The sequence below is a fragment of the Littorina saxatilis genome, linkage group LG12, assembly GCF_037325665.1.
Source record: "Littorina saxatilis isolate snail1 linkage group LG12, US_GU_Lsax_2.0, whole genome shotgun sequence".
In the NCBI taxonomy this organism is placed as follows: Eukaryota; Metazoa; Mollusca; class Gastropoda; order Littorinimorpha; family Littorinidae; genus Littorina; species Littorina saxatilis.
This window is the reverse complement of record NC_090256.1, coordinates 742,833-768,056: the sequence shown is the minus strand read 5'-3', so window position 1 is coordinate 768,056 and position 25,224 is coordinate 742,833. Positions and strand designations below refer to the sequence as shown.

Genomic DNA, 25,224 nt, shown 5'->3' with positions numbered 1-25,224 from the left:
AAACAAGACAGGTAAATATCTAGAACGGTTTTTTGGTGATATAACAGACATTCACATACGTGAACATCGACCAAGTGGTCGTCATAGTGAACAGACAATCAAATATCTTTCAGACAAATGAAATTAATGTAATTTATTTTCATCATTTGTTTCATTTGTATCTGTATCGTGAGAGAATCGACGTTTGTTCCGGTATGCAGCGTGTGGTGAGTAAAAGCCTGAAGATGACGTCATTTCATGTCAATCATTATGTAAACCAACAAAGATCCGTAGGAAAAGAGCATCCTTAAACTTTGAAAGTAAGCACATTGAGTTTAACATCCATGGCAATCTGCGGAATTAACTCAGAAAAAAATAACTGTGAAACAGCTAACATGGAAACAGCCAGCATGAAAACGTTCAAACGGCTTACAGGGAAACGGCTTACAAGGAAACGTCTTACATGGAAATATTCAACAAGAAAACAGCCAACATGGAAAAAGCTAACACGGAAACAGTTAACACAAAAACAAACAACAGAGAAAAAGCTAACACGGAAACAGTTAACACAAAAATAAGCAACATAGAAAAGCTAACATGGAAACAGTTAACACGAAAACAAACAACATAGAAAAAGCTAACACGGAAACAGTTAACACAAAAATAAGCAACATAGAAAAGCTAACACGGAAACAGTTAACACGAAAACAAACAACATAGAAAAAGCTAACACGGAAACAGTTAACACAAAAATAAGCAACATAGAAAAGCTAACATGGAAACGGTTAACACAAAAATAAGCAACATAGAAAAGCTAACATGGAAACAGTTAACACGAAAACAAACAACATAGAAAAAGCTAACACGGAAACAGTTAACACAAAAATAAGCAACATAGAAAAGCTAACATGGAAACAAACAACATGGAAAACAACAAGCAAGGAAACAGCTAACACTGACAGTGAAACAGCTAACACTGACAGTGAAACAGCTAACACTGACAGTGAAACAGCTGACGCTGACAGTGAAACAGCTAACACTGACAGTGAAACAGCTAACGCTGACAGTGAAACAGCTAACACTGACAGTGAAACAGCTAACGCTGACAGTGAAACAGCTAACACTGACAGTGAAACAGCTAACACTGACAGTGAAACAGCTAACACTGACAGTGAAACAGCTAACACTGACAGTGAAACAGCTAACACTGACAGTGAAACAGCTAACGCTGACAGTGAAACAGCTAACACTGACAGTGAAACAGCTAACACTGACAGTGAAACAGCTAACACTGACAGTGAAACAGCTAACACTGACAGTGAAACAGCTAACGCTGACAGTGAAACAGCTAACACTGACAGTGAAACAGCTGACGCTGACAGTGAAACAGCTAACACTGACAGTGAAACAGCTAACGCTGACAGTGAAACAGCTAACACTGACAGTGAAACAGCTAACACTGACAGTGAAACAGCTAACGCTGACAGTGAAACAGCTAACACTGACAGTGAAACAGCTAACGCTGACAGTGAAACAGCCAACACTGACAGTGAAACAGCTAACGCTGACAGTGAAACAGCTAACACTGACAGTGAAACAGCTAACACTGACAGTGAAACAGCTGACGCTGACAGTGAAACAGCTAACACTGACAGTGAAACAGCTAACGCTGACAGTGAAACAGCTAACACTGACAGTGAAACAGCTAACACTGACAGTGAAACAGCTAACACTGACAGTGAAACAGCTAACACTGACAGTGAAACAGCTAACACTGACAGTGAAACAGCTAACACTGACAGTGAAACAGCTAACGCTGACAGTGAAACAGCTAACGCTGACAGTGAAACAGCTAACGCTGACAGTGAAACAGCTAACTCTGACAGTGAAACAGCTAACACTGACAGTGAAACAGCTAACACTGACAGTGAAACAGCTAACACTGACAGTGAAACAGCTAACACTGACAGTGAAACAGCTAACACTGACAGTGAAACAGCTAACACTGACAGTGAAACAGCTAACACTGACAGTGAAACAGCTAACACTGACAGTGAAACAGCTAACACTGACAGTGAAACAGCTAACACTGACAGTGAAACAGCTAACACTGACAGTGAAACAGCTAACACTGACAGTGCATGAAACAGCTAGCTAAGCACAGGAAAATAACCTTTGCTTGTAACAAACAATGACGTCAGTTTGCTTGTAACAAACAATGATGTCAGTTTGCTTGTAACAAACAATGATGTCAGTTTGCTTGTAACAAACAATGATGTCAGTTTGCTTGTAACAAACAATGATGTCAGTTTGCTTGTAACAAACAATGATGTCAGTTTGCTTGTAACAAACAATGATGTCAGTTTGCTTGTAACAAACAATGATGTCAGTTTGCTTGTAACAAACAATGATGTCAGTTTGCTTGTAACAAACAATGATGTCAGTTTGCTTGTAACAAACAATGATGTCAGTTTGCTTGTAACAAACAATGATGTCAGTTTGCTTGTAACAAACAATGATGTCAGTTTGCTTGTAACAAACAATGATGTCAGTTTGCTTGTAACAAACAATGATGTCAGTTTGCTTGTAACAAACAATGATGTCAGTTTGCTTGTAACAAACAATGATGTCAGTTTGCTTGTAACAAACAATGACGTCAGTTTTCATCTCACAGCCGTGGGACCCAAGGGCCTTTTGTTTAGCGTCGATACAAATGAGGGGGAAAATGACCATTTCCAAACCCAATCGCCACTCGCTCGTCAATGCCGACAGAAATCAAGCAGTTCCCATTCACTTTCTATACTGAGTGTCGATAGAAATGAAATGTTCCCAGCTACTGATCTAATCAACTGTGTGCTTGTCGTACAATGGAAACGGGTCAGAGTGATGCTGCTTTACAGTAGACTTTTATACGACAGTACTACATGTCATTTCGTCGTAGACGTAGACAAAATCTGAGAGAAACCTTAGTACAGTTGTATGCATAATTTCGATTTGCATATTGAGATATACACAGATACCAGGTACATGTATAGCTACAGTATAACGTCAGAGTCAGTTTCAGCTGCCGTCTCCATTGCCCCCCGCCCTCCAGTCCCCGCCCAATTCCTTCCTCAAATGTCCACATCGCCCCGCAGTATTCCTTCCTCAAATGTCCACATCGCCCCGCAGTATTCCTTCCTCAAATGTCCACATCGCCCCGCAGTATTCCTTCCTCAAATGTCCACATCGCCCCGCAGTATTCCTTCCTCAAATGTCCACATCGCCCCGCAGTATTCCTTCCTCAAATGTCCACATCGCCCCGCAGTATTCCTTCCTCAAATGTCCACATCGCCCCGCAGTATTCCAGCTCATGGACAATATCATTTTGTTTGATAAAGCCTGATTTGAAATGAGCAGAAAACAACAAACTATTAAGCGAAGGAGTAGTTTGTTGGTCAGTCAGTCAGTCAGTCAATCAATCAAGTTAGTCAATCAAGTCAGTCAGCCAGTCAGTCATTTACTGATTTAGTCCGCTCTTCAGTCAGTCAACTTCTGAGCGAGTTGTCGAGCGAGTTCATGAGTGTCTGACTATTCAATGTGAACGTCCTCTGCTCGCTTGAGCGTGTGATCGAGTGTTGGCTTTTAAGTCGCGTCGCCAGTCGGTCCCAGGAAGCCATCTGAAATAGATAGGGAGAGGGGTGGGGGAGGAGACAGAAGCGACAACGACAGCGACTGACAAGAACAGGAGGAACGACAACGGGGGCAATGCTCACACACACGGCTTCTTGTATCGTTCCTTCCTGAAACAACACAACACAAACACACACACAACAGGTCGCGTGAAGCGATATAAATACATTTAGTCAAGATCAACACCACAAACCAGTCATCGCCGAGACTACGTTCAGATAGTCTCGGCTAACCACACCGAAGACCGAGACGAGTCACGCTCGCCAACGCGAAGCACGCCGCGTCCGTGGTACTTACTGAACCTATTTTCTTTAATTATGAGCACATTTTTAGAGTAAACATAACATATCTATATATTTTTGAATTCAGGAGAAGATGAGGAATACAATGCAATCATATTTTTATCTGCTGCTGACAATTCGATTTCAATGACTACTGTACTTTAATGAGCAAACTAATTAACTAATTATTAAGCCTCCAAGCTGAATTGCAATCCCATAGTCCGGACTTCGTCGAAGATTGCTTGATCAAAATTTCAATCAATTTGGTTGAAAAATGAGGGTGTGACAGTGCCGCCTCAGCTTTCACAAAAAGCCGGATATGACGTCATCAAAGACATATATCCAAAAAATGAGAAAAAGCATCTGGGGATATCATACCCAGGAACTCTCATGTGAAGTGTCATGAAGATCGGTCCAGCAGTTTTCTCGGAATCGCTTTATACATACACGCATACACATATACACACATACACACATACACACACCACACCCTCGTTTTGATTCCCCGTCTATGTTAAAACATTTAGTCACAACTTGACTAAACGTAAAAAGTAACCAACAAACTACAGTCTTGTGCATGATGTGGAAGAGGGGGACACAACAGAAACAGCTTTATGCACGATCTGCATCTTTCCCAAGGGAAAGAACACCCAAAAGAAACCGACAACCTCCTGCATAATCTCAAGGATGGGAACAGAAACGAAGCAGCCTCATGCATGATCACGAAAGAAGAAGAAAGAATTCAACAGATGTTGCTTAGATCATTAACCATGTTCCTGATATATAACGAGAAACCGCGTGCGATATAATAAAAAAAAGCTTTAAAAAGTTTACATACAGCTGGCTGTGTGTAAAAGAGCCCCCCGCAGAGCTCTGTGCCATGATGAAGGAAAGAGCTATTGGCTGGCTGATCAAGCTCACTTCAAAACTTCACATGCACAGCGCTTAATCAGCTAATGAGGTCTTAACCCCAACGCTAATAGGGTGAGATGGGAATAGAGGTGGGGGTGGGAGATGGGGTAAGGATATGAATGTGTGTATACGTTCCCTGTATATAGATTAATATAATAGAAGGCAGTATCATTAAGGCAGTATCATTAAAGCAGTATCATTAAGGCAGTATCATTAAGGCAGTATCATTTTAACAATTTTATGTACAGTGGAACCGCCCTTTTAAGAAATTTAATTTTAAGATTTCTTGTTCATAACCTCTATAAATTAACCCCCATTAAAAGACTCCCTCCTTTTTGAGACCCGGTTGTCACATCGTCACCTCAGAAAGGTAATGAGATGTCAGCCCCAACACTAGGGTGGTGGTTTGTGTGTGTGTGTGTGTGTGTGTGTGTGTGTGTGTGTGGGGTTATACAATATTACCTTATTATATATATGTGTGTATACGTTCCCCGTTAATGTATTATTAATTTTAGAGACGCCAAACACTCATCTTTAATTAGTTAATTAGCTAATGAGGTCTCAACCCAACGCTGGTGGTGGAAATGATGACGTCTATCATTATTTCCAGATGTAAACGTATCAGTAATTTGCGCCTGCTACTTATGTTGAGGTACCATACCCCTTGCGCCAAGCAAAACAAGGAATATTCATTCTTCCTGATGGAATACTCAAGAGAAACAACGCAATGTTTTCCCAGCGTTAAGTGGCACGGCAGACTATCAGTCTACTTTTCCCCATGTTTGGTTGGTTTGAAATCGCTCCCAAGTTGTTCAGGCCAAGTTGGCGAACAGTCTGCCATGTGAACGGCCCTGACGATTTAGGTTCGATTTAGGACAGATCATAGATATATAGATATACGTACTATATTATATCTATGGCCAGATTTAGCCTTGACTCGAATACTCAGTTGAGCACTGCTCGCCTAGTCCGTGACTCGGTGCAGATTTTGAGCGCTAACTGATTGTTAGCTCTATCCAAAGTGCTCTTCCCGCATGAGGAGGTAGCTCCGATAGCTGAACTGGCCGAGAAAGTGTGCCATGTGAACAGCACTTAAAGAAGTGTGATGGTCCATAACAGGCCGAGAAAGTGTGTCATGTGAACAGCACTTAAAGAAGTGTGATGGTCCATAACAGGCCGGGAAAGTGTGCTATGTGAACAGCACTTAAAGAAGTGTGATGGTCCATAACAGGCCGAGAAAGTGTGTCATGTGAACAGCACTTAAAGAAGTGTGATGGTCCATAACAGGCCGAGAAAGTGTGTCATGTGAACAGCACTTAAAGAAGTGTGATGGTCCATAACAGGCCGAGAAAGTGTGCCATGTGAACAGCACTTAAAGAAGTGTGATGGTCCATAACAGGCCGAGAAAGTGTGTCATGTGAACAACACTTAAAGAAGTGTGATGGTCCATAACAGGCCGAGAAAGTGTGCCATGTGAACAGCACTTAAAGAAGTGTGATGGTCCATAACAGGCCGAGAAAGTGTGTCATGTGAACAACACTTAAAGAAGTGTGATGGTCCATAACAGGCCGAGAAAGTGTGTCATGTGAACAGCACTTAAAGAAGTGTGATGGTCCATAACAGGCCGAGAAAGTGTGCCATGTGAACAGCACTTAAAGAAGTGTGATGGTCCATAACAGGCCGAGAAAGTGTGCTATGTGAACAGCACTTAAAGAAGTGTGATGGTCCATAACAGGCCGAGAAAGTGTGCCATGTGAACAGCACTTAAAGAAGTGTGATGGTCCATAACAGGCCGAGAAAGTGTGCCATGTGAACAGCGCTTAAAGAAGTGTGATGGTCCATAAAAGGCCAAGAAAGTGTGCCATGTGAACAGCACTTAAAGAAGTGTGATGGTCCATAACAGGCCGAGAAAGTGTGTCATGTGAACAGCACTTAAAGAAGTGTGATGGTCCATAACAGGCCGAGAAAGTGTGCCATGTGAACAGCACTTAAAGAAGTGTGATGGTCCATAACAGGCCGAGAAAGTGTGCTATGTGAACAGCACTTAAAGAAGTGTGATGGTCCATAACAGGCCGAGAAAGTGTGTCATGTGAACAGCACTTAAAGAAGTGTGATGGTCCATAACAGGCCGAGAAAGTGTGCCATGTGAACAGCACTTAAAGAAGTGTGATGGTCCATAACAGGCCGAGAAAGTGTGTCATGTGAACAACACTTAAAGAAGTGTGATGATCCATAAAAGCAAGGCGAAAAGTTAATTTGGGATCGTCTTAGCGCAATTAGAACATAATTGTTAATCTGTCCTTCCACCCGCCCCGACCCCTCTCCCAAATGGTGTTTTTGTGGGGACCAATAAAAGCAAGTTTATGACATGGCTTAGCTTACAAACAAGTACACCTTCCGCACACTCGCACATAAAAACCCCAACCCTGATTGTTCTTTGTGTGGACCAATAAACCCAAGTGTATGACCTGACGCAGAGTGTACGACATGACGCAGAGTGTATGACCTGACGCAGAGTGTACGACATGACGCAGAGTGTATGACCTGACGCAGAGTGTACGACATGACGCAGCGTGTATGACCTGACGCAGAATGTACAAAGAAGTAAGTTCAAAAGCGTCACTTCCTGGTATCTTTAAATTTAGGCGAACGGTAAACAGACGACAGTTGTTGAAGGTGCATCGGCTAAGGGTTACATTTTGTACATCACCAAGGGAAGCCATTAGCGTTTCATCGGCAAGGGGGGGTTATCTGCAACATCGCAAGAATTTGAGATAGGGAACGAAATGAAGGACTTGAAGGGGTGGGGGGCGGGGGGTTGGTGGGGGAGAAGGAGGTGGATGGGGCTGGAACTTAGTGACGGAGACCTATTAGAGATAGGGAAGGTAATGAAGAAGGTGTGAGGGGGGGGGGGGAGGATAAGGTGGATGGGGCTGGAACTTAGTGACGGAGACCTATTAGAGATAGGGAAGGAAATGAAGAAGGTGTGAGGGGGGGGGGGGGAGGATAAGGTGGATGGGGCTGGAAATTGGTGATAGAGATTAGTGATAGAGATTGCTAAGCACCTTCATCGTTGAGAAGATGAAAATGAACTGAGATATGCTCATTCAGAGCTGTTGGGAATCACGATTCAATGAATTTCTTTCTGGATTCGAGGAGCTGAGACAACTCCACGCGAAGAGTATTAATTTTGCATTCCTCGCCCGGGCAGAGAAAGGCCAGTTTTGGGGTAACACTCTAGGGCTGATCAGCATTCAAGTGCATCTCTCTCTCTCTCTCTCTCTCTCTCTCTCTCTCTCTCTCTCTCGCTCGCTCTCTCTCTCTCTCTCTCTCTTTTTTTTTTTTTAATCATTAGTCCCTGTTTAGAGCGACGGCTGGATGTAAAAAAGCAGATCAATGCTTACTCTATTACCCTCGTTAAATAAAGAACTGAGAACTGTCATTGTCATTCTCTCTCTCTCGCTCTCTCTCTCTCTCTCTCTCTCTCTCTCTCTCTCTCTCTCTCTCTCGCTCTCTCGCTCTCTCTCTCTCTCTCTCTTGCTTACATGGAAGAACAACATTTTCCCATCAGTTTCAATCCGGTTTTCGGTCCAAGCATGCTTGCCACACAACTCTTACGTCTCTCTGTGAAGCTTGGCTGTCAGCAATGAACAAGTCTGAAGTTACAGGAGCATTGTTTTTGGATTTTAAGAAAGCATTTGACTTAGTCGATCATTCCATATTGTTGAAAAAATTACACTATTATTAGAGAAACGATTCGGTCTGTGACTTCTTTAAATCGCAGCAATGTATTGCCGAACAGGGCCATATACAGGCAGCTAAAGTTTCAAGAAGAAGGGGGAGGGGGACGAGTGATTACACATTCAGATTAACTACATATACAATATTTTAAAAACAAACTAACACTTAAGAGCATTGCATACATTATCCGAGTACACAATGGAAACTAAACATCAGGGGCAGTTTATAGTGTGATCAAATGTGTGTGCAACTGCCTTTTAAAGGCCTTTAAGGATGCGGATCGTTTTATTTCTATTGGCAAAGAATTCCACAGAGATGATCCTGAAAAAGCTAAGCTGGATCTATACGAGGAATTGGAGGAAGTAAATTTTGAGACCCATACCTCTTCGTAACATGTGTAAAATAGGATTGCACATAACTGGGCACATCACCATGAACTAATTCATACATAAAGACAGCCTTATTGTATGCAAGGTGGGTTTTTAGGGGAAGAAAATTAAGGCTGTTTAACTTTATTTCTGTAGACATGTGCGATTCATACAGGATAAGTTTTGCAGCACGACGGTTCAAAGAATTGAGTTTCAATAAGTGAACATCGCTGCAGCCATCCCACAATGTCGAAGCAAAATTAATATGAGGCATTATATGAGCATGAACGAACATTTTTAATGTTTCAGACTTCGCATAATGTTTGAGTTTTGACAACAAATACAAATTCCTTGATAACACTTTGCAAAGGTTGCTTATGTGTGTTTGCCATTTCATTTCTTCATCGACAGTTACACCAAGTATGCGATGTTCTTTAACTTGCTGTATTTGAGTTGTACCTAAGGACAGTTGTAATTTAAGAGGACTTATCTGATGCTTTTGTCTTGTGGTAATAACAATGCTTTTAGTTTTTTCTGGGTGCAGTATCATGGCATTTGATGTGCACCATTTCGCAACTTCGTCCAAAGTGTTCTTCATGGAAGAATTTACTGATGCCAACGAGGTGTTACTGGTATGAATAGACGAATCGTCTGCAAAAAACTCGCATTTGACTTTATCATCCGATACAATCATGTAAAGGCAAATCATTAACGTAAATACAAAAGAGAATAGGTCCTAATACAGACCCTTGAGGGACGCCATGTTTTACTAGTGCAGTAGACGAATTCTGGTATTGTAAAAAACCATTTACGTTTGTTTGTGTCTGGTTTTGTTTTATATGACTTTGTGAGTCCAATATTTTGTATGTTTATACTCGACCATTATTTTGATGTTTTATTAGTTTAATACTTTGATGAGGTATGTGCGCAGTCTTTGCTTTTGTTTACAATTATTCTCTGTATATGTTCCGAGGACAGGTTGGAAGATTAGGCTAAGCCTAAAACCTTTATCCTTATGTAATAAAGTTCTGAGTTCTGAGTTCTCTCTCTCTCTCTCTCTCTCTCTCTCTCTCTCTCTCTCTCTCTCTCTCTCTCTCTCTCTCTCTCTCTCTCTCTCTGTGTCATGACGGGTTCTTGTCTGTGTGGTTCAAACTTCATCAAATTGTTTTGAGGGGAGGTAATTACCACTTACCTATTTTGAAAACATGCGTGCTAAATCCCTCGTGTTACGTACCCTACTCTCTTTATCTCTTTCGCGATTTGCAGCTTTCTGTAAACGTTCTATCCTTCACTTCGCTACATCTTTGGCCCCACTGCAGGGACTCTCTTTCGTTCCCACCGCTTCACAGTTTTCTCCAACACATTTTTTTTGCAGTTTTTTATCTCTTCTTTCCTTCAGCATTTGAGAATTCCTTGCACGCCGCCTCCCCCCTCCCTCCATGTGGCTCTGAGTGTGGCGTGTGGGTGTGTTCTCCATTTCTGACATGTCGGTGATCCCCTCCCTCCTCCCTCGTTCCCCCATCTCACTTCATTATTCCCCCCCCCCCCCCCATCTCACTTCATTACCCCCCCCCCCCCCATTCCCGCTTTTACTGCCATGTGGCGATTCCAGAGCGTGGCAGAGTTGCAATCAATATGAAGCACCCTGTACAAGCAAAAGGGTGAACATTTAAAACTCGGACTCGTAGCTGAGGGGCAGCGAGGATACCGCAGCGCTATTCTCTCAGCCGCTGAAGCAATAGAAAACCTCGCTGCGAGGGCGAGATAGAATAGCGCGGGCGATGCCAGAGAAAGACGGGTAGGAAGCGGGCCAAAGGTTGTTGCTGTCTCCCTTCAACCCCGCAGCGAGACTTCTCATTGGCTGCCAGCGCACAGTAGCTCTGTGGTGATGACGCGCAGCTCTGTGTGCTAAGGGTTGTACGCTACCTGCCTGTGCAGGGTTCTGGCACCAACCAACCATCCTCCGCTCTCTGCTTCTCACTCACTCACAGACTTGCAGAGTTTTCAAGTGTCTGTGTGTGTATGTTTCTTGCTCGCTCGCTGCTGCCGTCCGACCGGTACCCACCCACCATCTTCTTTCTTTGACTAGTCAGAAAGAGGACTACAAAAAAGTTTTGTGTTGGTGTGGCGTGTGGTGTGTTGTGCTCTCAGCCAGCGCTCATCGTATAGTTCTGTGTGGATAACTTCGACGTGTTGTGCTTCAGTTCTGCTGGAGCTTTGTTCTCCCTTCTCTGGAATTATAACGGACTAAATACCGTGTCTTCTAGTTCTACTTCTTCGGCGTAACGTTCACCCTCAGCTCAGGTAAACTCATCATATCTGTTTGAGTGTTCCGCGTGATGTATCATCAAGTCTGAGAATAGATGGAGAGCATCTGATAGTGGGTTCGTCTCTTTTGTTCTAAGACTGCATGCGTAAAATCCGTCTCGTTTCAAACTTTTCAAAACTTCAAATAGGTCAAAGGCTGCTCATTATCAGTTGATGCTAGTTTGTAGGCAGACTTATCCAAGTTTAGAAGATTCTCCAGCTGTACTCCTGGACTAGTACTCAAGTGGACGTACATACGTGGAGGCTTCACCTCAGTCAAGGGACGAACACTACTTGACACTGGGCTGTTCTGTTTCCACGGTCTACTGGAACGCGTGCTGACTCCAACAAGAAAGCTAGTATAGCAGGCACCGTGTCCGTGTAGCATGCGGCTTCTTAGGATTGAGGATACTTTTTTCTTGATGGAACCCCGGAGTTTATTTTCCCGCACATAATCTCCCGTGCGTGTGGACTTCGGGGGATGCTGCACAGGTGTATCATAGGTAGACTGCTTGATGTGAAGGGGGGGGGGGGGGGGCTCGGGGTAGTTGTCTTCCGTTCTTGTGAATTTCGGGGGATGCTCCGCAGGTGTATTTGGCTAATGCGCTATAGGTAGATTTCTAGGGGGGGGGGGGGGGGGGGGCGACGGAATTTCGGGGGATGCTCCGCAGGTGTATTATAGGTAGACTTCTAGGGGGGGGGGGTGAATTTCGGGGGATGCTCCGCAGGTGTATTATAGGTAGACTTCTAGGGGGGGGGGGGTGAAGGGGTAGTTGTCTTCCGTGCTTGTCAATTTCGAGGGATGCTACACAGGTGTATACTGGTAGACCGCTTGAAGCTATAGCAAGGAGGGATGGGGGAGGGGGTTGTGAGTAGATAAGTTGATAAAGTCAGGTGGAGTAGCGGTTCGGGGGTTGGGGTGGTGGGTAGGGGGTCGAGGGTCGGGTGGGGGTGGTTCTTAGGTAAGTTGATGAAGTCAGGTTAGAGACTATACAGTCTCTGGTCAGGTGTGGTGGCGGTTGGGAGGGGACGGAGGTGGGGGTGGAGTGTTTGTGGAGGGGAGGGGACGGAGGCCGATAAGTTGATGAAGAGGAACACGAAGAGGTTGATGGAGGGGCCAGCTGTTGGCTGTCTCCATCAGACAGGCTGTCTCCATCAGACAGGCTGTCTCCATCAGACAGGCTTTCACCAAATGCTCAGCGCAGCAGTGAAGTATGTTTTACATAGGGTGATGTACAGCTTTCACCAAAGGCTCAGCGCAGCAGTGAAGTATGTTTTACATAGGGTGATGTACAGCTTTCACCAAAGGCTCAGCGTAGCAGTGGAGTATGTTTTACATAGGGTGATGTACAGCTTTCACCAAAGGCTCAGCGTAGCAGTGGAGTATGTTTTACATAGGGTGATGTACAGCTTTCACCAAAGGCTCAGCGTAGCAGTGGAGTATGTTTTACATAGGGTGATGTACAGCTTTCACTCTGTCTGTCGGCCTGTCTGTCCAGACAAGACTTACAATAAATCTCTGGTACTTATACACTGTAGGTCGATTTAGCTGAAATTTGGTGTGTAGCTTGGAATTGGGGTATTTGTATCATTGCTCTCACTACCCTAGTCATCGGTCTTCCTACCTAAAATACTCTACAGCGTAGCGATACCAAATCTGTGTTTTGCCACACAAATACTCTACAGCGTAGCGATACAACATCTGTGTTTTGCCACACAAATACTCTACAGCGTAGCGATACAAAATCTGTGTTTTGCCACACAAATACTCTACAGCGTAGCGATACAAAATCTGTGTTTTGCCACACAAATACTCTACAGCGTAGCGATACCAAATCTGTGTTTTGCCACACAAATACTCTACAGCGTAGCGATACAACATCTGTGTTTTGCCACACAAATACTCTACAGCGTAGCGATACCAAATCTGTGTTTTGCCACACAAATACTCTACAGCGTAGCGATACAACATCTGTGTTTTGCCACACAAATACTGCTACGCAAGTAGTAGCAGAGTTGTTTTTCGGACGTAGAACTAGAAGCAAAGTTTTTCTCTCGTGAAACAGAAGCTGAAAGTTCACTGTTAACAGTACAGAAGGTTCACTACATCCTGAAAGACGATCTGAAAGTTTACTGTATCCTGACAGAGCAGTTGAAAGTTGTGCTGTTCACTGCAGTATGACTGAGAGTTTTGTTTCGTGAAACAGTAGCGGGAAATTGACCTAATGTTGAATGAAAGATAAGCTGAAAATATTCTGTTTCCGTCCTTGGTTTAAACAAACTTTATTCCGGAAATACAGGGTGACATGTATAATACGATATGAACATTAATTTTGTTACAACACAACAAGCTAAGCCTAAACTAAGTGTGGTTATAAAGTGTCAGTACTTGAGAGTTATTTTGTGGTGACACAGTAGCTACATAATCATTTACTTTTTCGTAAAACAGTAGCTGGATATGTATTGCTTTGTGAAACAGTAGCTGGATATGTATTGCTTTGTGAAACAGTAGCTGGATATGTATTGCTTTGTGAAACAGTAGCTGGATATGTATTGCTTTGTGAAACAGTAGCTGGATATGTATTGCTTTGTGAAACAGCAGCTGGATATGTATTGCTTTGTGAAACAGTAGCTGGATATGTATTGCTTTGTGAAACAGTAGCTGGATATGTATTGCTTTGTGAAACAGTAGCTGGATATGTATTGCTTTGTGAAACAGTAGCTGGATATGTATTGCTTTGTGAAACAGTAGCTGTATATGTATTGCTTTGTGAAACAGTAGCTGGATATGTATTGCTTTGTGAAACAGTAGCTGAATATGTATTGCTTTGTAAAACAAGCTGAAAGTTTACTGCTTCAGCAGAATAGTAGCTGAAAGTTGAAATTCTAGTGCTTCCAGCTGAAAGGTTGCTGCTTCAAGGGAATAGTAGCTGAAAGTTGAAATTCTAGTGCTTCTAGCTGAAAGGTTACTGAAGGCTTTGGCATCCTGAAACAGGAGCTGAAAGTTAAACACACGAAGGGGGTTAAGTCACTAGCAGGTCTGCACATAAGTTGACCTGGGAGATCGGAAAAATCTCCACTCTTAACCCACCAGGCGGCAGTGACCGGGATTCGAACTGACGACCTCCCGATTAGGAGGCCGACGTCCTACCACCACACCACTGCGCCCGTCACTTCGACACACAGTACCACAACCAACATTGAGGCTGACGTCCTACCACCACGCCACTGCGCCCGTCACTTCGACACACAGTACCACAACCAACATTGAGGCTGACGTCCTACCACCACGCCACTGCGCCCGTCACTTCGACACACAGTACCACAACCAACATTGAGGCTGACGTCCTACCACCACGCCACTGCGCCCGTCACTTCGACACACAGTACCACAACCAACATTGAGGCTGACGTCCTACCACCACGCCACTGCGCCCGTCACTTCGACACACAGTACCACAACCAACATTGAGGCTGACGTCCTACCGCCACGCCACTGCGCCCGTCACTTCGACACACAGTACCACAACCAACATTGAGGCTGACGTCCTACCACCACGCCACTGCGCCCGTCACTTCGACACACAGTACCACAACCAACATTGAGGCTGAGACACACAGTACCACAACCAACATTGAGGCTGAGACACACAGTACCACAACCAACATTGAGGCTGAGACACACAGTACCACAACCAACATTGAGGCTGAGACACACAGTACCACAACCAACATTGAGGCTGAGACACACAGTACCACAACCAACATTGAGGCTGAGACACACAGTACCACAACCAACATTGAGGCTGAGACACACAGTACCACAACCAACATTGAGGCTGAGACACACAGTACCACAACCAACATTGAGGCTGAGACACACAGTACCACAACCAACATTGAGGCTGAGACACACAGTACCACAACCAACATTGAGGCTGAGACACACAGTACCACAACCAACATTGAGGCTGAGACACACAGTACCACAACCAACATTGAGGCTGAGACACACAGTACCACAACCAACATTGAGGCTGAGACACACAGTACCACAACCAACATTGAGGCTGAGACACACAGTACCACAACCAACATTGAGGCTGAGACACACAGTACCACAACCAACATTGAGGCTGAGACACACAGTACCACAACCAACATTGAGGCTGAGACACACAGTACCACAACCAACATTGAGGCTGAGACACACAGTACCACAACCAACATTGAGGCTGAGACACACAGTACCACAACCAACATTGAGGCTGAGACACACAGTACCACAACCAACATTGAGGCTGAGACACACAGTACCACAACCAACATTGAGGCTGAGACACACAGTACCACAACCAACATTGAGGCTGAGACACACAGTACCACAACGAGGCTGAGACACACAGTACCACAACGAGGCTGAGACACACAGTACCACAACGAGGCTGAGACACACAGTACCACAACGAGGCTGAGACACACAGTACCACAACGAGGCTGAGACACACAGTACCACAACCAACCTTGAGGCTGAGACACACAGTACCACAACGAGGCTGAGACACACAGTACCACAACGAGGCTGAGACACACAGTACCACAACCAACATTGAGGCTGAGACACACAGTACCACAACGAGGCTGAGACACACAGTACCACAACGAGGCTGAGACACACAGTACCACAACCAACATTGAGGCTGAGACACACAGTACCACAACGAGGCTGAGACACACAGTACCACAACGAGGCTGAGACACACAGTACCACAACCAACATTGAGGCTGAGACACACAGTACCACAACGAGGCTGAGACACACAGTACCACAACGAGGCTGAGACACACAGTACCACAACCAACATTGAGGCTGAGACACACAGTACCACAACGAGGCTGAGACACACAGTACCACAACGAGGCTGAGACACACAGTACCACAACGAGGCTGAGACACACAGTACCACAACGAGGCTGAGACACACAGTACCACAACGAGGCTGAGACACACAGTACCACAACGAGGCTGAGACACACAGTACCACAACGAGGCTGAGACACACAGTACCACAACGAGGCTGAGACACACAGTACCACAACGAGGCTGAGACACACAGTACCACAACGAGGCTGAGACACACAGTACCACAACGAGGCTGAGACACACAGTACCACAACGAGGCTGAGACACACAGTACCACAACGAGGCTGAGACACACAGTACCACAACGAGGCTGAGACACACAGTACCACAACGAGGCTGAGACACACAGTACCACAACGAGGCTGAGACACACAGTACCACAACGAGGCTGAGACACACAGTACCACAACGAGGCTGAGACACACAGTACCACAACGAGGCTGAGACACACAGTACCACAACGAGGCTGAGACACACAGTACCACAACGAGGCTGAGACACACAGTACCACAACGAGGCTGAGACACACAGTACCACAACGAGGCTGAGACACACAGTACCACAACGAGGCTGAGACACACAGTACCACAACGAGGCTGACGGACACACAGTACCACAACGAGGCTGACGGACACACAGTACCACAACGAGGCTGAGACACACAGTACCACAACGAGGCTGAGACACACAGTACCACAACGAGGCTGAGACACACAGTACCACAACGAGGCTGAGACACACAGTACCACAACGAGGCTGAGACACACAGTACCACAACGAGGCTGAGACACACAGTACCACAACGAGGCTGACGGACACACAGTACCACAACGAGGCTGACGGACACACAGTACCACAACGAGGCTGAGACACACAGTACCACAACGAGGCTGACGGACACACAGTACCACAACGAGGCTGAGACACACAGTACCACAACGAGGCTGACGGACACACAGTACCACAACGAGGCTGACGGACACACAGTACCACAACGAGGCTGAGACACACAGTACCACAACGAGGCTGAGACACACAGTACCACAACGAGGCTGAGACACACAGTACCACAACGAGGCTGAGACACACAGTACCACAACGAGGCTGAGACACACAGTACCACAACGAGGCTGAGACACACAGTACTACAACGAGGCTGAGACACACAGTACCACAACGAGGCTGAGACACACAGTACCACAACGAGGCTGAGACACACAGTACCACAACGAGGCTGAGACACACAGTACCACAACGAGGCTGACGGACACACAGTACCACAACGAGGCTGACATCCTGTGCAGAGTTGGATTGGTTATTTTTTAATTTTATTTAAAGACAAACGACACCGATTAAACCAAGACATCGCTTCTTGGCCCGCTCTTCCAAGGTAAAACATCTGACACCAAAAGCAAAACAAAGTTCGAGAAGACGTCATACTGCGAATAATGACGTCACGTAAATATTCTGTCGCTTCTCCTGCACGTCTTTCAGACACTGACAAAGAAATTTGAGAACGAAGTTTGTCTCGGTGACGTCGTCATATCAGCAGGAGAAACGTCCGGTCACCGCTAGGCTGTGCATGTATCGGTATTGTCTGTCATTATCGGTATTGTCTGTCATTATCGGTATTGTCTGTCATTATCGGTATTGTCTGTCATTATCGGTATTGTCTGTCATTATCGGTATTGTCTATCATTATCGGTATTGTCTGTCATTATCGGTATTGTCTATCATTATCGGTATTGTCTATCATTATCGGTATTGTCTATCATTATCGGTATTGTCTATCATTATCGGTATTGTCTATCATTATCGGTATTGTCTGTCATTATCGGTATTGTCTGTCATTATCGGTATTGTCTGTCATTATCGGTATTGTCTGTCATTATCGGTATTGTCTGTCATTATCGGTATTGTCTGTCATTATCGGTATTGTCTGTCATTATCGGTATTGTCTGTCATTATCGGTATTGTCTGTCATTATCGGTATTGTCTGTCATTATCGGTATTGTCTGTCATTATCGGTATTGTCTGTCATTATCGGTATTGTCTGTCATTATCGGTATTGTCTGTCATTATCGGTATTGTCTATCATTATCGGTATTGTCTGTCATTATCGGTATTGTCTATCATTATCGGTATTGTCTATCATTATCGGTATTGTCTATCATTATCGGTATTGTCTATCATTATCGGTATTGTCTATCATTATCGGTATTGTCTATCATTATCGGTATTGTCTATCATTAAAAAAAAAATTCTGAATGAAATTAGACAGACTGACATGATAGGTGCCACTTGCACAATAAAATCAACAGAAACATCCGACTCTGCCCAGGATGTCAGCAAAGCTGTTAATGTTTTTGCGTGTGTTTCAAGTCAAAGAATGGTTTTGTCCTGTGCAAAAACCTGAACAGATCTATACAGCAGAGAACAAGATTGATCACACGAGCAGGAATTCACCTTTAAAAATCGACTTTTGTTTTTTTGTAGACCTCTGTCTTTGTGCAGAGTAACAAAATATGTAATGTAAATCCCAGAAAGAACACGAGTGACAGTACAGGTATAGGTTTTGCATGTCTTCCGTAATGCGAGAACGTCTTCGTTCTACTTTCACTTTTTCTCCCTCGCATTAGAAGACATCCTGGTAATTACAGGACAATTTTCTTCATCAATATTTTACGTTCATCGTATCTGCAGTAATGGGAAAGTGTCAGGCAAAGAAGACACTCGATCGGGTTAAGTAGAGGGAGGAAGAAAAACAAAAAAATATAGAACTTGCGTGGAAGTCCATAGTGTTGTGGGGTAGGGATTGGATGGAGGGATTAGAGGGCGGGGGGGGGGGGGGGGTGTAGGGTTTGTGGTGGTGGTGTTTGTGGTGGTGGTGGTGGTGGTGGTGTGTGTGTTTGTGTGCATGTGTGTGTGTGTGAATGAGGGGTTTTCATTGCGCAGTTATTTGCACATTATTTTCGCGATTATCAGCTCAGGTGGGCGGATGGCTAAGAATCATGAATGTCACGATCGGGTGACAGAGACCAAGAAAGCGTCACTCAGTGGAGTGCCTGTTCTGGGTCAATGTATGATAGAAAGCGCCTGTGCGTGATATTGGACACAGCAGAGTTTTTGCTGACAGTGCTCCCGAGCACGGATGTTTTGAAACGCACGAGCTTCACAGTGCAGGTTTCTGCTGTCATAGGGCTGACGGTTTTTTTCGCTGACAGCGCGCACGGGATTTTCAGGGATTGAGTTTCTCGTGTCTTTTTCTGCTTGGGGAGGCAAAACTGTGTATAGCTGGACTGGTTTGGTGACAAGGTCAGTCACGTGTATTTGGCTAGGTGGTCTGTCAGAGACTCAAGGACGACACACTTGACACCCAGCGGCAGAAGGGGAAGGACCTAACACACAGTTACCAGAGTATGATGGTTTTTCACCGAGTATCATATTCGGCACTCTAGGGGAACTTCCACAAGTTATTCCTTTCCTCTGCCACGTATTTTGCTGAGGACAAGTCGTCACATTTCCTTCGTCGGCGATGGCTTTCGCATAAGGATTCGACAAGGGGTTCTGGACGTTTTGGGTCACTGTTGACGAACAGAGACTGTTCCAGGGAGGAGGCGGACTTTGCTTCCATTGAGAGTTACAATCATAGGCTTTTGAGGTAATAAATCATTATTTAACGCTGTTGATGAGTCTGTGTTGTGGAATGAAATACTCTCTGTTGTTCTTTCCAGGTTAGCGCATAATTTACTCTCTGTGACGCTAAAATACTAATCTGTATATGATTTTTGCAGATAGGGAGAGAAGGACGGAAAATGGCTGTTTTGTTGTTGTAAAAAGTCAGTTTTGTGCAGGCCCACGTGCTCGATGAGATATTTAAAGATGACATGTTTTAAGGTGGTGGGTGAGGGGTAGCTGACATGTTTAGTGCACCGATGCTTTCTGTTTGCAGCCTTCGTTCCTTCGTTCGTTTCGTTCGTTCGTTACGTTCCCGTAACATCGGCACGGCTGACTCTGGCGGGAACTGTTGGGGCTACGCTAACCAGGAGACCGGCTAACCAGGAGACCGGCTAACCAGGAGACCGGCTAACCAGCGGACCGGCTAACCAGCGGACCGGCTAACCAGCGAACCGACTAACCAGCAGCAGCAGAGATAAAGCTAAGTGCACCATGTCGTACGCACCCCGTTGACCACCGTTGTCTTTTCGTATCTATGATTTCATTGGAGTAGTGACAACGTGGGGTGTGGACACCTGCACGAACTAGAGCTTTTCGAACAGAACATTCTCATTTAACTATATTTACACGGGTTCAGCGTGTTCCTATAATTTTCTACATACTACTGGCATTTTGTCAGTGAACACTGGTTTTTTACGTGTTGAGAACGTAAAAGGAACATATTTTGAGTGAAGGCTCGAGGGAGGTGGAGAGTTTATACATAAACAGGCGTCTGAAACTTATACTTTTGTTGACTCTATTTAATTGTATGCCTGCGAGAGTGGATCGTGGTGTGGTTAGTTAATTAGTAGTAATTAACCGGTTCATAATCACCTTGAGTGATATATTGAAACGTGACACATGGGGGCCAAGCCGGGATTTACTCAGTTAATTTCCAACTGATAAAGACCCACCAATTAAGGATAACTAAGAGCAGATAATCTCGTCAGTGCTCGACTTATTTTCTGCTTGGTGCTACCCTTTTTTGTATAGTTTTGATCATATACCACACCTTAAGCGATTCACATCTTGCAGGAAATGTAAATTGTAATTTGTGAGTTATTGTATGCGCTAACTGTGATTACTTCCCTTTCCTTTGTTTGTGAATCTTTGTTGTTGTACGTTGAGTTTTCCGTTGCAGAGAGCTGAGCGGGGTTAGCGGATTCGTTATTCGTTTTACTCAGTTTTCTCTACATTGTTGTTTCGCATTCTGTAACAGGTTACATTTCTATAGTCTTGTTTTACTTGGATTTTTCTCCATATTTTGACTTTGTTGGAATTTTGGGGGGGAAGGGTCCGAGGACTTCTGTCCTAACCAAGGCTGTGGGAGACACTCTGTTTCACCGAAAAAAGCAGCCGATAAAGTAGGCCACGGCTGTGGGAAACACTTTGTTTCACCGCAAAAAGCAGCCATAAAGTAGGCTACGCGTTTTGTTCTACACCGTTTGGATTTTTCTTCTGCATTTTCCGGTTGCTGGATTTTTGTATCCACCGCTTTCGTCACCGCGTGTTCTAGCTATAGCTGCGTTAGACTTACTTTGGTAATAAAGCTTTGCTAAAACTAACCATGGCTACAGGGGGATCTCCTACGAAGAGATTAACTTTTGAGACTCCTGGTAGCGAGGAACAGACAGAGCGAGACGCACGCGTTAGAGCGCGTAGTTTGCTTAAACGCAAGGAGCTGGAACGTAGGGAAGACATAGAGCGACAGACGAGAAAAGAAGAGCTTGACAGACAAGAACGACAGGCCGAACGTGACCGACAGGACAAGAAAGAGAAAGACGAACGAGACAGACAGGAAAGGAAAGACGAACGAGACAGACAGGAAAGAGAACGGAAAGACGATCTTGACAGACAAGAAAGGGAACGACAGGCCGAACGACAGGCCGAACTTGACAGACAGGAAAAGAAAGACGAACGTGACAGACTAGACCGGAAGGAACAGGCGGATCGCGATCACCAGCTAGAGCTAGCTAGGCTACAGGCCGAGAAGGGTACGCTTACTCAGGCTAGCGCGCCGACGTTTGTTGCCGACCGTACGAGACTGCCGACGTTCGACGATGACAAGGACGAGCTCGACGACTTTTTACGCCGGTTTGAGCGCATTGCATCTGACCAGAAGTGGGAAGAGGCCACGTGGGCTAGCCGCCTTAGCACCTGCTTAAAGGGACGCGCATTGCAGCTCTACAACGCTTTGGAGGACGACGAGGCGAGAGACTATCAGGCACTTAAGAAGGCGTTACTCCAGCGCTTTAACCTGACTGCTGAAGCCTACAGACGACGTCTGCGTAACAGCAAGAGACTGAGCGGCGAGCTGAGTCATCAGTTTGTGGCACGCCTTAACCTCTACCTGCGGCGCTGGGTGGAGATGGCCGAAAAGGACTGGACCGTCAACGACCTTGCCGACCTCATAGTCATGGAACAACTGATGTCCAGCCTGCGACCTGAGGTGGTGACCTTCGTGCAGGAGCACCAGCCCAAGACTACTCAGGAGGCAGCCGACTGGATCAGAGTGCACGAGGACGCCCAGGCGATCTCCGGCAAATCTTCAGGCTCACGGCCAGGAAAAACGGGAAATTCGGGTTCTTCAGGACCCAAGGACGGGAAGGACGATCAGGGACACAAGGGATCGAGTTCCAGAACTGACATCCAGTGTTACTACTGCAACAAGCGGGGCCACGTGAAGAAGGACTGCCACAAGAGACAGGCTGACCAGAAGGGCGTTCACTTCGTTGGCAGTGAGGAGTTCAGGGACGTCACGAGCTCATGCACCATCCCACAACTCTGCGTTCCGTGCTCCAGGAAACATTTCCAGCCCCACTGCAACGTCTACGTTAACGGAGTGAAGGGCGAGGGTCTGCGGGACACAGGAGCAGACATGATAGTGGTTCGGGCGAGTCTAGTTCCAGCTATGGCCTACACAGGAGACAGCATCAGGGTGAGAATGGCCGAGGCATCTCACGCTTACGATTTGAACACGGCAGTGATCAAGGTCGTAACCCCGTTGTTCACGGGGACCATTGTGGCCGTCGTCATGGACGATCCTCCATGCGACTTGCTCATTGGAAACCGGGTCCAGTTTGTGGACGGCGTCACCAGGGAGGTTCCCGTTTATCGGTCTCCCGACGTCATTTCAGTGCTCACGCGGGCACAGGCGGAGCGAGAGGACAAACCTCTCAAACCCCTACCTGCTGCACGAGCTGCCCTGGGGAACGTGACCCCCGCGCTTCTCGCGAAGGCTCAGGATTCTGACCCGACCTTAGCTACTCCTCGGGAGCACGCGAAGTCGGGGAAGGTGAAGCTGAGCGGGAAGCATGGGAGGTCAAAGTTCCTCAGGGACAAGAAGTTGCTCTACCGTGAGTTCAGCAACCAAGAAGGTACATTCAAACAGGTTGTCGTGCCTCGCGAGTTTCGCGAGGGTGTCATGGCAACGGCACACGACTCGATTCTGGGAGGTCATCTTGGTACCAAGAAGACCACGGATCGTGTCTGGCGCCACTTTTACTGGCCAGGCATCTGCACGGATGTCCGACGTTTCTGTGCGTCCTGCGATAAGTGCCAGAAGGTGGTTGCCAAAGGAAGGGTGAGGAAGGTCCCCTTAGAGAAGATGCCGCTCATCGACGAACCCTTTCGTCGGGTGGCAGTGGACATCATCGGGCCCATCTTGCCTGCGTCTGAGGACGGAAACAGATACATTTTGACCATGGTGGACTACGCTACTCGATACCCAGAGGCGATCCCTCTGAAATCGATTGAAGCCACGCGAGTAGCTGAGGCTCTGGTTACTATGTGGTCCCGGCTGGGAATTCCATCAGAGGTACTCACCGACAGAGGCACGCAGTTCACGGGAGGAGTGATGGCGGAGGCAGCACGACTGCTATCACTGGAGCAGCACTTCACCACTCCTTACCATGCTCAGTGCAACGGACTGGTGGAAAGGTTCAATGGCACCTTGAAGACCATGCTGAGGAAACTAGCTCAGGAGAAACCACGCACGTGGGACAGGTACATCCCAGCATTGCTTTTTGCATACCGCGAGGTTCCTCAGGAGAGCTTGGGTTTTTCCCCATTTGAGTTGTTGTACGGCAGACAGGTACGCGGTCCCATGGCTATCCTGCGTCAAGCTTGGACGGACGAAGAAGCTGACGAGGAGGTGCAGACGACGGCGACCTACATCGTAGAACTCAGGAACAGGATTGAAGAGACCTGCAAACTGGCTCAAGAGAACCTGGGAAGAGCAGCACAGCGTTACGCGCGAGGATTCGACCGCAAGGCACGGCCGCGCAGCTTCAAGATTGGAGAACGGGTGTTGCTACTTCTACCTGTCAAACACAACAAGCTACAACTGCAGTGGCAAGGACCTTTTGAGGTGACAGCGAAGGTGGGCCAGAACGACTACAGGATCATGATGCACGGGAAAGCACGCCTGTACCACGCCAACCTGCTGCGCGCCTACATAGAGAGGACAGCCTACGGGGAGAAGAACAAAGACCAGAAGAACAAAGACAAGAAGACAGAGAAGGTTGCAGTCATCAGGGGTGAAACGAGGGGTTGCTCGTTCTTGAGGACGACCTTTCTGTCTGGAGACGGACCATCAACCTCTGCAATATCTTCAGGTTGCAAGGTTGGCGAACGCCAGACTTATGCGCTGGGCGTTGATCCTCCAACCGTACCAATTCACGGTACGCGTCATTCCGGGCGCCAACAATTTTGGAGCTGACTTTCTCTCTCGGGCTGGAGAGGAGAACGTGACTGTGAGCGAAACCGAGGTTTCGTCTTGAAGAGGGGAGGTGTGTCACGATCGGGTGACAGAGACCAAGAAAGCGTCACTCAGTGGAGTGCCTGTTCTGGGTCAATGTATGATAGAAAGCGCCTGTGCGTGATATTGGACACAGCAGAGTTTTTGCTGACAGTGCTCCCGAGCACGGATGTTTTGAAACGCACGAGCTTCACAGTGCAGGTTTCTGCTGTCATAGGGCTGACGGTTTTTTTCGCTGACAGCGCGCACGGGATTTTCAGGGATTGAGTTTCTCGTGTCTTTTTCTGCTTGGGGAGGCAAAACTGTGTATAGCTGGACTGGTTTGGTGACAAGGTCAGTCACGTGTATTTGGCTAGGTGGTCTGTCAGAGACTCAAGGACGACACACTTGACACCCAGCGGCAGAAGGGGAAGGACCTAACACACAGTTACCAGAGTATGATGGTTTTTCACCGAGTATCATATTCGGCACTCTAGGGGAACTTCCACAAGTTATTCCTTTCCTCTGCCACGTATTTTGCTGAGGACAAGTCGTCACATTTCCTTCGTCGGCGATGGCTTTCGC

At 46.2% G+C, this 25,224-nt stretch overlaps 1 protein-coding gene across 1 annotated transcript in view; it reads left to right on the top strand.

The window, feature by feature from the left end:
- Positions 1-10,983: 10,983 nt before the first annotated feature.
- LOC138981011 (fibroblast growth factor receptor 4-like) overlaps positions 10,984-25,224 on the top strand; it is a 91,596-nt gene continuing 77,355 nt past the window's right edge. The window contains exon 1 of the mRNA XM_070353798.1: positions 10,984-11,257. The gene's annotated coding sequence lies outside the window, so the exon portion shown is untranslated. The remainder of the gene's footprint in view (positions 11,258-25,224) is intronic.